At 34.5% G+C, this 16,034-nt stretch overlaps 1 long non-coding RNA gene across 1 annotated transcript; it reads left to right on the top strand.

The window, feature by feature from the left end:
* The first annotated feature begins 1,512 nt into the window (after positions 1 to 1,512).
* On the top strand, positions 1,513 to 5,810 carry LOC128199692 (uncharacterized). Its single transcript, XR_008252268.1, has 2 exons — positions 1,513 to 1,666; positions 3,303 to 5,810. It is a non-coding gene; the product is annotated as an uncharacterized LOC128199692 (long non-coding RNA).
* The last annotated feature ends 10,224 nt before the right edge of the window (positions 5,811 to 16,034 follow it).

Below are 16,034 nucleotides of genomic sequence, written 5' to 3'. Positions count from 1 at the left end.
ATTATTATAATAATATTGTCTTCTATACTTTTTTCATATTTTGGTTACATTGGTACATTATTGCAATCTAATCAGATGGTTATATAATTCACAATCAAACTATTGTATTTAGCGTTTATGTGATATACTGCATTGGATGTAAAGGAAAATAATCTATTGCGCTATTCCTATTTTTGCCTTAATGTACTATCCCTCCTTGATACCTACATAATTTGTTTTTAAATACAACGGACTTTAAAACTTTAACGTACCCACGCAACTAACTAACATTATAATAATTTCTACCTATTGATCACTTTGAAGTCGGTGTCAAGCCTGTGATCTATTAATTCAAGGCGTATCGTAAAGATTTTTGTCTCAGACATTCTTTTTGTCATTCATGTGGTTTTTTCATAAACGAAAAAAACGAACAAAGTGATCCATAGGTAGTAAATATTATAATGTTATTTTTCAGTTTCGTGGGAACGTTAAAGTTTTGAAGTCGAATCTACTCAGCATTAGAATTAAAATCTACGAGTTATCAATAAATACTCTGTGAAACTATACTTTCTAAACATACTAATATTATACAGGTAAAGTTTGTGGGATTGTAAGGGTTAATCTCTGGATCTACTTAACCGATATTCAAAATTCTTTTAACACTATAAAGCCTCGTTATTTGTGAGTGTTTTAAACTAATATGAGACTAATTTTGAAGTCATATCTTATAAAAGAAAAATTATTAAAATCTGACTATATATAAAAAGTTATTCGTGGGTTTACTTTACAATTAATGGGTAGGTATACATTCAATTAGGGTTAGATTTTTTTTCGTATTTGAAATTTATATGGGACCTAATTCGAAATATATTTTTTTTTCATTATATTTCCTTTCTAACAAAACAAAATTATCAAAACGGACTGCTCAGGATTGTGATGTTTGGAAGTCCCTACAAAAGGCCTATGTCCTACAGTGGACGTCCATCGGCTGATATGATGATGACGATGATGATAAATTTGGAAAAAAATCCAACTCTATGGTTAGGAAAACAGGGGATGATTGAGTGTATACCAATTAATTGTAAAGTAAAACTACGCAGAACTTTCTTATAGTGAAGTAGATTTTGATTTTTGATTTGGCTAGGCATTTCACCCAAGCACATAAAACGCGCTGCCTTGGCCCACGCGCCTAATTATACCCCGGCCTTCGGCCGGGGGTTTGTGGTAGGGCCTCCGACCGTGGCCGCCGCATTATACCCAAGCACATAAAAAGCGCAAAATCCGGCCGCGCACCGAATAGCTCAAAGCAAAAGCGGGACCGCGAGCGAGCGGGGTCACAATAAAACATCAAATGTCGGTCTGTCTGTCTGTGTGTATAGGAACAAAAACTGCTCAACGGATTTTAACGAAACTTGGTACAATTATTCTTCATACTCCTGGATATAGTATACTTTCATCACACTACGATCAATAAGAGAAGAGTAAGAGTAGTGAAGGGTAAACGTATGTAGGGAAAACGGGAGAAGTTACTCCCGTTTTCGTAAGAAGAGGTTTAAGGGCGGACGAAGTCGCGGCCATCCGCTAGTCTTCTAAAATAGTAGATTGTTATACATTTCCGACTACTGTGGAGATGAATAATGAGTATGTGAGGTAAACGTGGGAGATAATAGTTTAAAAAACTCCTTTCGTAAGTGAATCCATTCGTTGTTGTTTTCTCCACTTATTAAATTTTTCGTAGGTATCGTAGGAAAGTATTTAAGTAAATGCGTTTCGACTTTGATGGTAACAGATTGAAGATTTCATCCATCTCCAAATTAAGATCACCATTCTCACTAGATGAAAACAACAATAACAATTATTGTTGAAAAGTATGTAAGTTAGGGTCACAAATTTACAATGAATTTCTGTAAAAAATCAAGTGTGTATTATTCACGCCAATTGTTTTTTAAATTCCCGCTTTTTAATTTTATTTTTTTCACATGAGAAAAAGGCAAAGGTATTACACCGTAAAGGATGTCCCATGTCTTCAAATCTCGCTATATTCGCAACTCAATAAAAATGAAATAAAAAAATAAACGCATTCCACAGACAACAACGGTGCATTTTATTCCAATTTAAAGTTTTTTTATTTATTTTCAAAACATTCGGGGCCTTACCTATAATGATTCTATTTTCGAATAAAACCTCCTCCGTTTTATAGTAGGCTAGTACTTAGCTAGTACTCGTAACAGACAAGAATTAAAAAAACAAAATTACTTTAGCCCCTACAATCTAATATGCTTGTTTAGCCCCGCTGTGGAGTGGTAATATGACAGTGTTTTTGAGCAAGAGTAGTGAAAAATACTTTATTAAAGTTTATTTTTTACTAATAGTAATGTGGCAATACGTTAAAAACACGAATCACGCGTCTTCGCGTGATGAATATATATTTAAAAATGTATGACCTTATGTATTATTTTACCGAAGATTCAATATAAAAGTATTATTAGAACAAAAAATGCAAATTAACGGCTTTTTAAGCAATTTAAAAAAAAGGAGGTTCTCAATTCGACATTTGTTTTTTCTTAACCAATTTTAAAAATTCTTTTTTTGTTAAAAGGTTATAGTTCCAGATTGGTTCCATTAAATTTTTATGACAATCGGTTCAGTAATTTTGTGTTGAAATGAAAATAACGAATTTTCCCGTACTGTGGCGCTTTCGTTCACTATGCTAGGACACACTAAAGACAGAAAAATAAAATCTTTAACCGACTAAAAATAAAAAGGGAAAAATAACATCGTATGTGCTACCTTCAGAGGGACTAGTGGCAGTTTGATACTGTGACGGTCGCGTTAGCGTAAATGCGAATTTATGAGGAATTGAAACAGCGCCATCTATAGGTACTACTGCACTGTTTCAATTCCATATAAATTAGCATTTACGTTATCATTTTGAAGGCAGTACCAACACAGTAATTCAGTAACTTAAGCCGATTAAATCATATCAATCAAGTTTTAGGATTTAAAAGAAACGGCTTTGATTATTATGTCACTCACTTGCCACCGCCTTCAAAGTAATCTGAAGGTAGCACATACTATGTTATTTTTCGCTTTTAAGTTTTTTTTGTTATTTTGAAGTCGTTTTGTTAAAAAGATTTTATTAATGTTGGCCATTTAGGTAATTCCAAGATTTTGGTTTGGCAATGAGGCAGAACTTGAACCTAGTACCTCGTGATCCGCACGGGCTAAGCACTGGACCAACGAGACAATAACTATTATGTTATTCATACTATTGTACAGTGTTAAATGTTCAATTTTTAACCAAATTTCATTTTACATTACAGGTCAACCATGCAGAAGTATTCAGCAACACAGTCTACATCTCTCTATCGATGCATTTGAAGACATGCGAACGATTTAGAATGGACCATAATTATAGTGTCCCACCTATTAACATTGATAATGGCTTTTTCGCTGCTGACATAATATTATTCATGAACAATTTGTTTGATAGCCTTAATGGTGGTGGTCATAAAAGTACCAGTTTACGTGATGCTTTATCTTTAGAATCAGATCACTTTCTGTTTTGGAATGATGCAGTGAAAAAACTACAATCAATGAAATTTGATGCTACAGGCTCAAGAAAAATGAGGCCAATTTCGTTACGTAACTTTTGTCACGATATAAAAACCGTAAAGATTTTAAAAACATTTCAGGCGTTAACTTCTTGAGTCTTCAGCAATTAAACCAGGATCCCCTGGAATTTTTTTCACAAATCAGAGGTCATGGTGGCTCTAATACACCCCCAGATTGTCACAATTTTATTTCGTCATTTAAGACATTGTTAATTAATGATATGACATCTGATACTTCTATATATGCAAATTGTTCTCGCGATAAAGATAAAATGCTCGGTTCTCTCAGGAGTTTAATTAATAGACCAAAAATAGATATTCAATGTATTGATTACACATCTCAACATCAAAATTTAGATTTCATAGATACTTGTATTCCTTCCGAAAACGTTTTTCAAACTCAAGCTGTGTTTTTGCAGGTGCAATTTGCAGATAATTTTCAAAACTAGATAGTGCAGAAGTTGTAAAAATGCACTATTGTCTGATGTAAATGAACCATTTCACTCTTTAATTGAATCCAGAGAATATAATGCAAGTACCAGAATTTTCTATCATCCGTCTCGTAATCTTTTGAGTCTTGTATGACAATGTATTTATTTAATTTAATTAACGTATTTAAAAATCGGCTCGATACTTCTTTCTTATCTTGTGCAAGCATAAATTGGATTTTTTTAACGCTTTTTGGTTGTTTGTCATTAGAATGCAAGACAGACAATGGTGTATTAATTTTAATAGGAAGATGGACAATGTAGATACTAGAAAGAAAGGAAAGGAAATGGAAGATATGCTTAAAAATAAAGTAAGTTAAGGTGCTAGCTATAGATCTACACACCACCAAAGTCAGTAATTTTTTCATACCGTATGTTTATATTCATATTTTCTTAACTTGGAATTTAAATTAAAGATTATTTTTCATGCTATTTATCAGTCTTTCAAATTTCCATTTTGAATTCTTTCAAACTATTACTTTTGTAAGAGTAAGTTATTAGGTATTTGTATTCTATTATTATATTTATTTTTTGTTAGACTATGATTATAGATTTTTGTTTGTTAAGAGCTAACTCAAAAACTTACACTACTGATTTTAGAAATCCACTCTTTACTAGAAAGCTACATCTGTAACATATACAGGGTGCTCGGGAGTATTTCCCATAACTTCAAGGTGTCGACGAGTCCACATAAAGGAACCGAACTGCATAACTAATATTTTTTTTAACTAATAAATAAAATCTTTTTATGTCTTCAAACATTAAAATACGTAAAACTTGGCTACGTCATAATTATAAATATGTATTAATGTATTATGTACGTCATTATATAAATTTATTATTATGTATTAATTTTCGTTAAAGAGTAACCCCAGAGTTATAGGAAATACTGCCAAGCACCCATTATAATCAAAACTACTATTCCGGTAAAACCATGGTCAAGTCTGCTAGTAATATACATATAATTAAGTATAAGTCCTAACAAATCTGTGCCTCCTGTGATATCCTGTCCTTTTTGTACTTTTAATTAGAAATCTTGCTCTTTGTATTACATTCTAATGTATATTGTAAAAAAATTGCTAAATTTGTAAAAAAATGTTTAATACTGAAACAATGTGGGATTTTCACAGTATTGTACGTGCTTTGTGTTTTTATCGTTTTTAAAACTATAATTTTGCAAAACTCACAATCTTTGTTTTGTATGACAATAAATTACATAATTTTTAGGTAACCTTACTTACACTTACTTATTTTTATTATAATGGTCTCTGATCCGGCATTAGAAATATATACCCTCATATGTTTTTAGTGATGATAAATTATATTTACAGAGACACATTATAAAGAGGTTGCCTATTATTCTTAAGTTAAAATGATTGTTTTATAATTAATAATTTACAAGGTCAAGTAAAAAAAAAATAGTAAAGAACTAAGAATATTATGTTGATTCTGTTACACTGTTCTGTCTCAAATTTATTTGTTTATTGAATCCTCATTATAGAAAAACAATATGTAAGTGATTTTCCACCAGCCTAAAATTTGTATGTACACAATATTTGTAATTTTGGGGATTGTGGAATGATAATTACAATTGTAAATAATGTTTTTTTTTTAAAGAGCAACCACTGAGTTTCTTGCCGGCTCTTAGTAGAATCTGCCTTCCGAACCGGTGGTAGTCACTACACAATTAACAGACAATAACAAAATAAATAGATTTAAATATATTAAAGGCTTTTCTTTTCCTTAAAATCGAACAAGTAAATATAAATTTAGGTGCACTAGTAGTGTAAGAGAAAACCGGAAATTTCTAAAATCGGTACATTAAAAAATCTTCAACAAGTGTGTGTGTCAGCACTAATTTCTCTAATTACGATTTTTGCACATCCCTAATTTTACTACGATTTATATGCATGTGTTGAATTAGAAAGAGATGGGACTTTCCCCCCACATTTAATTTTTTCCCAAGTGTAAAAGAGAGGTCCGAGAAATTTATGAATGACATTTTTATACACACATACAAAATTTCTAACCAGCACAAAGCTTTGTTCTGAGTCAGAGGTCTGCTTCATTTGTGGTCTGTGCTCCTAACATTACACGATCACAAAAAAATTGCAACACACAGACAACACACAGAGTACATTTTAATTAACCGACTTTAAAAAGGAGGAGGTTATCAATTCGGTCGGTATTTTTTTTTTTTACAATACTGTACTGATTAGGGATGGTGATCTGAGATCGAAGAATCGATTTTTCAAGCCAAAAAAATCGATCTTTTGAATCGATATGTAGTACTGAATTCGTATGATTGGTTTCATATTATAGCACTGCACTGCTACTACGACCTTCAGTCTTCACCTCACAGACCACAAACTGGGCATAGATAGACTATAGATCATTTTCAGTAGTACTAATGTATTAATTAATAATTCCATATAAATTTTTTAAACATTTGTTAGTTTTTGATGCTCGAAAATAAAAATCGATTTATCGAAAAAAAAATCGCCTATATATATCGATTATTTTCGGAAAAAAGGAAAAAAATACCGATATTTTGATAAATGATTTTTTTTTGCCCAAGCGCCAAATAATGTATCATCTATGGCCAAGCCTATACCCTCCTGAGTAAATATCACAGAGTTGAGAGCAGTGTTGCCAGAAGGTTACTTTTGTAACCTTTTAGGTGATTTTTTGACTGCATTGGTAACTTTTAGGTTACATTAATAAAAAGATTACTTTTACGTGATATTTCGGAATTTTTAGAATTAACTTACAATTTCGTATACCTAAAACAGAACGGTCGTAAAATCAAGAAATGCGGACAAGTGCTCAAGAACTCATCGATATTTCTGTGTCAATACAACTAACATTGTATTAACTTTTAATACCTTTTCAGTAAAAATATGAATAATAGTTTGTTAAACAATGGGCTGAACAGACCCAAGGTGTTTCCTTTTTGTTTCATCTTCAAACTAAGGTCACAATTCTCAGTATAAATGAAGACGTTACAATTGACGTTGCGAAATAAGTAAATTGCAGTCACATTGAATTTCTTGAAAAAATCAAGTATGAATTATTATTCACGTCAATTGTTTTGTAAATTATTGCTCTTTAATTTTATTTTTCTTATCCCATGAGGAAAGGGCAAACAAGGTATTCGTAACAGACAGATATTAAAAAAACAAAATTACTTTATCCCATTAAGGCTGAAATGGTGGTTTAGCCATGCTGTGGAACGCAAAAAGCAAGAGTAGTTATAGATAGTGAAAAGGTTTCTTTTTATACAAAAAGGTTACTTTTTTTAATATTTCGGGTAACTTCTCATTCTCACAAGAGCACAAGACCCAACTGGCAACACTGGTTGAGAGTACTTTTGGTAAATATGTTCCTTGCTCCTGAGTAAATATGTTCCCTGCCTATACCTATCCTCAGTGTTGCCAGAAGGTTACTTTTGAACCTTTTAGGTGATTTTTTGACTGCATTGGTAACTTTTAGGTTACATTAATAAAAAGGTTACTTTTACGTGATATTTCGGAATTTTTAGAATTAACTTAGAATTTCGTATATCTAAAACAGAACGGTCGTTAAATCAAGAAATGCGGACAAATGCTCAAGAACTCATCGATGTTTCTGTGTCAATCTCACTATAAATGAAGACGTTACAATTGACGTTGCGAAATAAGCAAGTTGCAGTCACATTGAATTTCTTGAAAAAATCAAGTATGAATTTAAGAAATTAACGTCTATTGTTTTTTAAATCCTTGCTCTTTAATTGTATTTTTCTTATCCCATAAGTAAAAGGCAAACAATCTGGGCCTTACTTAAGATGATTCTATTTACGAGTAAAATCTCCTTCGGTTTGTAGTAATTTAGTACTTGGCTAGTATTCGTAACAGACAGAATTAAAAAAAAAATACTTTAGCCCCCAAAGGCTGAAATGGTGGTTTAGCCATGCTGTGGAACGCAAAAAGCAAGAGTAGTAGTAGTCAAAAGGTTACTTTTTACACAAAAAGGTTACTTTTTTTAATATTTCGGGTAACTTCTCATAAGATCCAACTGGCAACACTGCCTATCCTTTCAGTTCAGGACTATTTATTGATTATGTGTTTACTAAAAATACACAGCGTCGCTTTGAAGATGGTTCTGTGAGGTGTGTACCAAACCTTATATTGGTATGTGTACTCACCCTAATTTTCCTGCTAAATTGGTATCTTACTTATCTGTCACCTGCGAGGGCGTTTATTGCATCTGTGGGCAAGCCCTTCCTAATGACATAGCGTTTTGTGATTTCCTGCGATAACCGCCGTAAATATTTTCATCTGATGAAAAGTATTGCTTTATGTGTATAAAGAAGTTTTTTCCGGCCTATTATTATGGTTAATAGAGAAAATGAGCCGTGAAAGTGATGAACACTTACAGAGTGATGTTGAAATGAGTAAAAATGCCCATTCTCGCGGAGAGAAGAGAGTTGCGTCATCTTCAACTACTGCAGCAGTAGCGATAGCGACTCTGTTTTGGATGCGGAACGTACAAGTTTACATCCGCCTAACACGAGGGCAAGATAGGATAAGAGTGACTCGCAGAGGCGTATTTACCAATGACGCAGGGGGTGTGTGACAGCCGGCCCGGCCGTTTATACTTATTAACATTTTTGTACGTATTCCATTTTGACCGCGCGCTTTTTAAAGGGCGCTAGGTAATGCTTGCACCCAGGCAATACATATGTTAGAAACGCCTCTGGTTACTCGGATCCTCATAAACTTTTTGATAACTAGGTAAGTCAGTTATCAAATTATATACAGGGATTTATCCCGTCCATGAGGGCCCAGGCCTCAGTTGGGCTCTGGAGCCCTGGCAGATGGGGCGGCTGTGACACCATCACACTCCTCCTCTGAGTTTTCAATAAATTCCAGTGGTTGAACTGGAGTGATAATATTACAACTGGATTCACTAAGAAAGTGAAAACAGCTCCAACTGAGAGGGCTGAAACCCTTAGTAAACTTCATCATTTTGGTACAAAGGAGGGCGAAGAGGTAACATTTTCCAAGGGTATTCAAGCTTTGCTTGCTTGCCAGACTTTACTGAGTAAATATTAATGATGAGCTCTGCTACTATTAGCTAGTGCTAAATAGCTACTACTCTGAACACAGCGAATGGTAGGTGGAATAACCCATGGAATTTTGCAACAGAACAATTTGCAACTGATCAGGGAGAATTTAGAGGAAATTATTTATTAGGCCAATAATTCTTGAGAACAATTGACACCAGGTAATTTGTATAACAAGGTACCTCCATTAACATTAACATTAAAATACAGTGATCAGTAAGTAATATCAGGGCCTTGGCCTTACAACCAGGTAACAGTAAAACTTTTACTAATAATGTGAAAAAAAAAAAAAAAAAAATAGAGCATCGGGGACTCACATATCTTACATGAAACACATTTTATTTATCCACACAAATGACCAGATAACACCAAGTTGTCTGTCAAAGATGTTTTTTATTCCCAAGAGAAACGGCAGCCACTGCCCAGTTTATTGACCGCAGGGGACTGAATGATTATGTAAAACCAAAGAGAATTCAGCTAATTTTCTTATGCCTCAGTACTAGAATTTCTACAGGCTCATTGATACTACCTCAGGGTAATGTACCCGGGTGAATTACAACATGTCTGCCCTACTCTTTGGTCTAATATCGACCTCTTGGAATTCCGCAACTTTGACGAATTGGATTGCGGAAATCCTTCGTTCAAGCGGAATGCGGCAGCTTTAACGAATTGGATTGCGGAAATCCTTCGTTCGAAAGGAATTTGTGTTCTAGCCCACCTAGACAATTTTCTTTTAGTCCACCAGGACAGGCCAAAGTTGATTCTTCAGATGGCTGAAGTTGCATAGCTTTTAGAATCTCTGGGATGGCGAAGAAATTATCCAAAAGCATTGCTAAATCCAATACAGGAATTGAGCTTTAACGAATTGGATTGCGGAAATCCTTCGTTTGAGAGGAATTCGGGTTCTAGTCTACCTAGACGATTTTCTCTTAGTCCACCAGGACAGGCCAAAGTTAATTCTTCAGACTGCTGAAGTTGTGTAGCTTTTGGAATCTCTGGATACCTAAGAAATTATCCAAAAGCATTACTAAATCCAATACAGGAACTGAGCTTTAACAAATGGGTTGCGGAAATCCTTTGTTCAAGAGAATTTTGTGTTCTAGTCTATCTAGACGATTTTCTCTAAGTCCACCAGGACATCAAAGATAATTCTTCAGACTGCTGAAGATGTGAAGTTTTTGGAATTTTTGGGATTGCTAAGAAATTATCCAAAAACATTGCTAAATCCAATACAGGAATTGAGCTTTAACAAATTGGATTGCGGAAATCCGTTGTATAAGAGGAATTTGTGTTCTAGTCTACCTAGACGATTTTCTCTTAGTCCACCAGGACAGGTCAAAATTAATTGTTCAAACTGCAGAAGTTATGAAGTCTTTGTAATCTCTATAACTTGGTATTACTTGGAACACCAAGATAAACCAAACATCATTGTCACTAGAGAAGACAGACAGAATACAGGTAGCACTGAGAAAGATACTGTATCAGGACTGTTGTACATTGGAACAAATAAAAAAGCTGCTGGGATTTTCGCAGATTGTGTAGTTCCACAGGGTCGCTTGTCTACATCAACACCCTCACATTCATTGCCTGACAATCGACGAAGCAGATGGCAGTCAGGGCGCACAGTTAAAAGAGAGTTACATGTCGGGAACCTGGACCAAAGAACATGTAAGATGTCATTGAACAAGAAGGAACTGGTCTCAGGCATCAATACAGAATCAATATTGTAAGATGCCCACACTCTAGTTCAGTCCGATAACCTGACTCTTGTCTCCAATACAGACACAGGGAGGGACTCAGTCACTGAGTCTCTTCAATTTGTTAATGCAAGTTGTTGAGGCTGACAGAAACAAGGAACATATTCCTATCAGCCCATTATCTCTCGGGGAGATACTACTGCACAGCCGATCGCCTATCAAGGGGACAAAGGCTATCAGAGTTGCATTTGTTACACAAAGCAACAAGCCAATTATATTATCATTGGGGAAGACTTGACGTCGACTTATTTGCATCCACAGAGACAGCTGAGGTCAAAAGATATGTCTCATTGAACTGTAAAGATCACTCAGCAATGTTCTCAGATGCCTTCAATGGAGTTGGCATCCAGGATGGATATTCCCTTCACTGAACCTTAGGCCATATGTATTGGCACACCTAAGCAAGGCAGGTCACTTTATTATTGTAACACCTCTGTGATTGGTTGGCAGATCTGAAATCAAGAGCCTTGGATCCGTCAGTGACAATACAGATCCTGTCAGAATGCTTGATCGACATAGCAATAGGCCAAGTCACCAGCACAAGTAGACCAACTGATCCTGCCATCTTGGAGGTAGGGGGAACAGATCTGTGCACAGACAGCAAGAGAAAGGCAATTACTAAAGACTAGTTGGAGATGATCAACACAATACAGACATTATACAACACTAAACAGTAAAGAGACAGTTTGAATGATGTGATAACAGTTGTCTACCGCAATTCAAGGACCTAACTAGGTTTATTGCCTGTATTTATAATTAAATTGCTTGTTGTATTTATAATTAAATTTATCTTATAGCACCATTTTAATTCATAAATTTGCTATAGGGACATTCTATTAAATTAATATACTCAAAGATGAGGAAGAAAAATTGATTTAAGCAATGGCTACACGTCATTCACTTAAACCATAACCAGTTATACCATGTAGAAAACATTCTCTCTATGAAGTATCTTGTCGAACTGCAGCCATTCTTATCTTTGCTTCTGGAAGAAGGGTTCATGATCTGACAGTATTAAGAATTTCAGACTTGTAATATGGGTGTGGAAGATGAGAGAAGGATTTTAACCAAGGTTTGGATCAAGATCAGATTTATCAAACCAGAGACAGCCAGGATGGTGATTGTTAAAGCATCCACATCCCCAGATTTCCCAGAAGATGGGTAAAGATCTAATAGTCCTAATTGAAAGCAGGTGATGCCAAGAACAAGAATTAAACCACTTGATTATTACAATAAATGGGGAACTACGATCAGCATCTCAGACAGTAATTGGGGGATAATTAAAATCTGGCATGACAGCATCTCCAGGGTCTTTTAGATCTGCAGTAATGTCAAGTTAGGTAGAGAATCATCCAATAAATAATATATTAGCCAGAGGAAGCTGGAAGAGTGTGTATACTTTTAAAAGGTTTTATGGTAAAGATATACAAAGAAAGATGAAGTATCTTAATTACTCTTTAATAGGCTCAAGCCAGAATATTATGATTTTTAGTGCATTGTGCTTTTGCTATTATGTGTTGACTGTTATGTTAATGGTTAATTTGCTTATTTTGTTATGAGTACTTTTATTCAGTAGATAAAATACAATTGCTTCTATAATATAGTCTAAATACCAATAATTTAGACTTTATGGAGAATTAAAATATATATAAATATATATAATTATATTTCACATAGCGTTTTGTGTTTGTCACCAGCAGAAAACAAACAAGTCTTCAAAGCGACGCTGTGTATTTTTAGTAAACACATAATATAATATTTTGAATTACAACAAAATTGTTATTATGTGTTGAAAGAAAAATACACAGCGTCGCAGGAATTTCTTCCTGGTGAAGACTCTATGACATTAGGAAGGGCTTGCCCACAGATGCAATAAACGCCCTCGCAGGTGACAGATAAGTAAGATACCAATTTAGCAGGAAAATTAGGGTGAGTACACATACCAATATAAGGTTTGGTACACACCTCACAGAACCATCTTCAAAGCGACGCTGTGTATTTTTCTTTCAACACATAATAACAATTTTGTTGTAATTCAAAATATTATATTAATGTTTTGTACCACAAACGGCTAATTTGTATTTTGTGCCTTGTACTTTGTGTTTGTATTCGTGATCGTGAGTTCATGACAAGCAGTTTATGTGTATTATAAAAGGTGACAAGTTTTCTGTGATTCTTGACGACACAATCCACACATCAATAATGCGGTGCTGCGTGCCTTTCTGCGAAAATACTTCCGACAATATGTCAACATCTGAGAGGACGGCAATTACCTTTCATGCGTGAGTAGAATTATTTATCTCATGTATTTCAGCCACAGCCGCCAATCTCACAGACAACTTTACAACTCTTTGTCAACCAGTCTTATTCTGACTATCAAAATCTACAAGCTACCGTAAAGACTACCTAGTGCTATAACTATGACCTACAAGGGCCAACATAATGACCAAGTGTGAAAAAGTTCCACTTTCAGGAAAGAAGAACAACTTTGATAACCTTGTCTCACGCACTGTGTACTGACTACTGAGTGACTGAGCTATATTGGTTCCTTTTCTTGACCACAGTTAATATAATATCATATTGAAATCCATGTGTGTTGAAGTTTTACTATCAAGTTTTGATACCTAAATCAATTGAAGACAAGCATCAAATTCATAATAAATTTATTTCAAGTATTCAAGGCTTACTTTACATGCATTTTATAACATCAAGTAAAATTTGTAAAGACTACCTACAGTATGCAGTTTCTACGGAGAAGAGCCAGCAATAAACTCAAAAGTAAACATAATTTTAATTTGTTAAAATTATTACAATTCATTTCAAATTGTCTTCTTGTGTAAATGAAAGATTTATTTATTTATTAACCATTTGCTGCCCGCGAGTATTTTATCGAAAAGCCTGTCTGTGTTGAAGAAGCCGACAGTCAGGGAATGCGGTTTTAATCCACCGTTGTCAGCCATTTAAACAATCTTTATATTCCTCTATCGCGCGGAGCATGATACTGTGCTCGCCTATTGCCCTTAGTTTACTTTATATTTTTTTACATGTTAGGTAATGGATATGATGGGCGACCGGTCGTCCATTTAGGAGTCAAATGGTTAAGGGAAATCTATACATTAAACTTGTGCTTACATTCAATTACATTGTTATATTACATTGTTTAGCTATTAAAAGATTTTCATAACATTCACAGTTTTACAGAGTATTTTATGTTGTTATTACATTTCTTAGCTACAGGTGTACTCATGTCCGTTAATTCTACTGTAATCTACAATATAATCTAAGATATCATAAAGATATTATATAGAAAACAATTTTAAGCTGATTCACATAAGTGATATGTAATTTAATCAATAACTAAGTAATTTAATTTATGGGTACAAATTTTTCATCAGAAGTGCAAATAGTATTTCAAGTAAAATTATAATTGAAATTAAGATTAATTGTATTTAGAAATGTCAATTAGATATATATGATTAAAAGATAAATATGTCAATTGGTATTTTTTTTTATATGTACTTTCTCACTCTCTGTGCGAATGTGGTTTGGACAAAGGCTCAGTTTCCCATATCCTCTTCTCTTGCCCTAAACTTCTCCACCCCCTATATGATGTTCTCCCTCCTAAATTTCCACATCCTTTAAATGTTGAGTGTTTGTTAATGTCTATGTTTAGTAACTATTGTAAATTTATATGTAAATATATTCAATGTAATAACATTAAACTGTAAATATTATATGTGATAACAATATTAATTTTGTGTTCTTTCAGAAATGTGACTAACATCCACACTAACAAAAAAAAAAAATCCGCTATTTATAGTGTCAAAATTAAGCTGATTAAAAATCAATTCTTGATTCCCAGCTTACACCGATCAACCTCTGAAAGTGTGTCTTCCTTACCCACGCGACATTGGCAAAGTAAATTGTACCCAGTTGGTTCAGCAGCAAGCCATAAAATCAAAAATTGAATTATATGTACTTTCTGCGACATGGCGATCTGCTCATAGGCAATAAGCCATTCATGTATCTGATATCATCATATCATTCAAGGATTTCCTCGAGAGCTAGTTTGCTGCAGATTCCCTGTCAGCAGCTCCCCCTTTGGCTTGTTATGGAAATCTGTTCCACAGGTCGGGAATGCTGTGTCTTTGTAGCCGAGCAAAACGGAGTCCACCCTCGTGACTCAGAGCCCGTGCAAGCTCATTTGTGTGAACTGACAGTCTCTCCCGATACCTCAGGCTGCACTGTGATATTTCTTCACGTACAGTTTTTATGTCAATGTCGTGGTACATACTTATTGCTGATACATCAATTGGTATAATTAAAATTTGATGATTAAGATGGTGAAACCTGTTCCAATGGCGTCCAAGTATCTTTGTCATTAATGAATTTACCAATTGTGTAGTAACCTTGAATTTGTAACAAACAAAAAAACATATCCAAACATATAGTTCATAGGTATAGTTGTGTATACCATGATTGTGTTGATTTCCAGATTACCCAGTGAAGGAAATCTCCGTACTGCTTGGCTCAGAGCCCTCGGCACACAAGACCATCACCTGCCCGACCCTGCTGTGGTCTGCTCCCAGCACTTCCTAGATGATGACTTTTATACAACAGAGAGTTGTGTGCGGCAGATTCACTCTAATGCTGTTCCTTCAATAGTGCAGGTCTGTTTATTGTGTTTTTAATTGTGAACTAAGATCAAAAAGTGCCAAGATAGACTTATACTTGCATGTGAGTATATGTTGATAATTTAGATCAAGGAAGGGCTAAAGCATTATATCATTACTCACATGCAATCAGTCCTGTAGAAGTAACTGTTGGTATATTTACAGATGTGCATGATATGCCTGGACTCTGACAGCAAGCTGTCTCTAATGAGTAAACACAAGTTGGAGGAGGCATATGAACAGCTGACTGGACTGTCTGTGAGTTGACAACTTCATTGGGCATTTGACTACATTTTTTTAATTGTGTATATTGAAATTTGCGAATAGTAGAGCAATTTAGTAGAAGTACCTGTATCTGCGATGACTGCTTTCGGAGATCCAGAGACGTCTTTGCAGTGCTGCTGATTGCTTAAAAATAT

Source organism: Bicyclus anynana, chromosome 27 (genome assembly GCF_947172395.1).
Source record: "Bicyclus anynana chromosome 27, ilBicAnyn1.1, whole genome shotgun sequence".
Classification (NCBI taxonomy): Eukaryota; Metazoa; Arthropoda; class Insecta; order Lepidoptera; family Nymphalidae; genus Bicyclus; species Bicyclus anynana.
The sequence above is the reverse complement of the archived record's forward strand: the minus strand, read 5'-3'. Positions and strand labels throughout refer to the sequence as shown.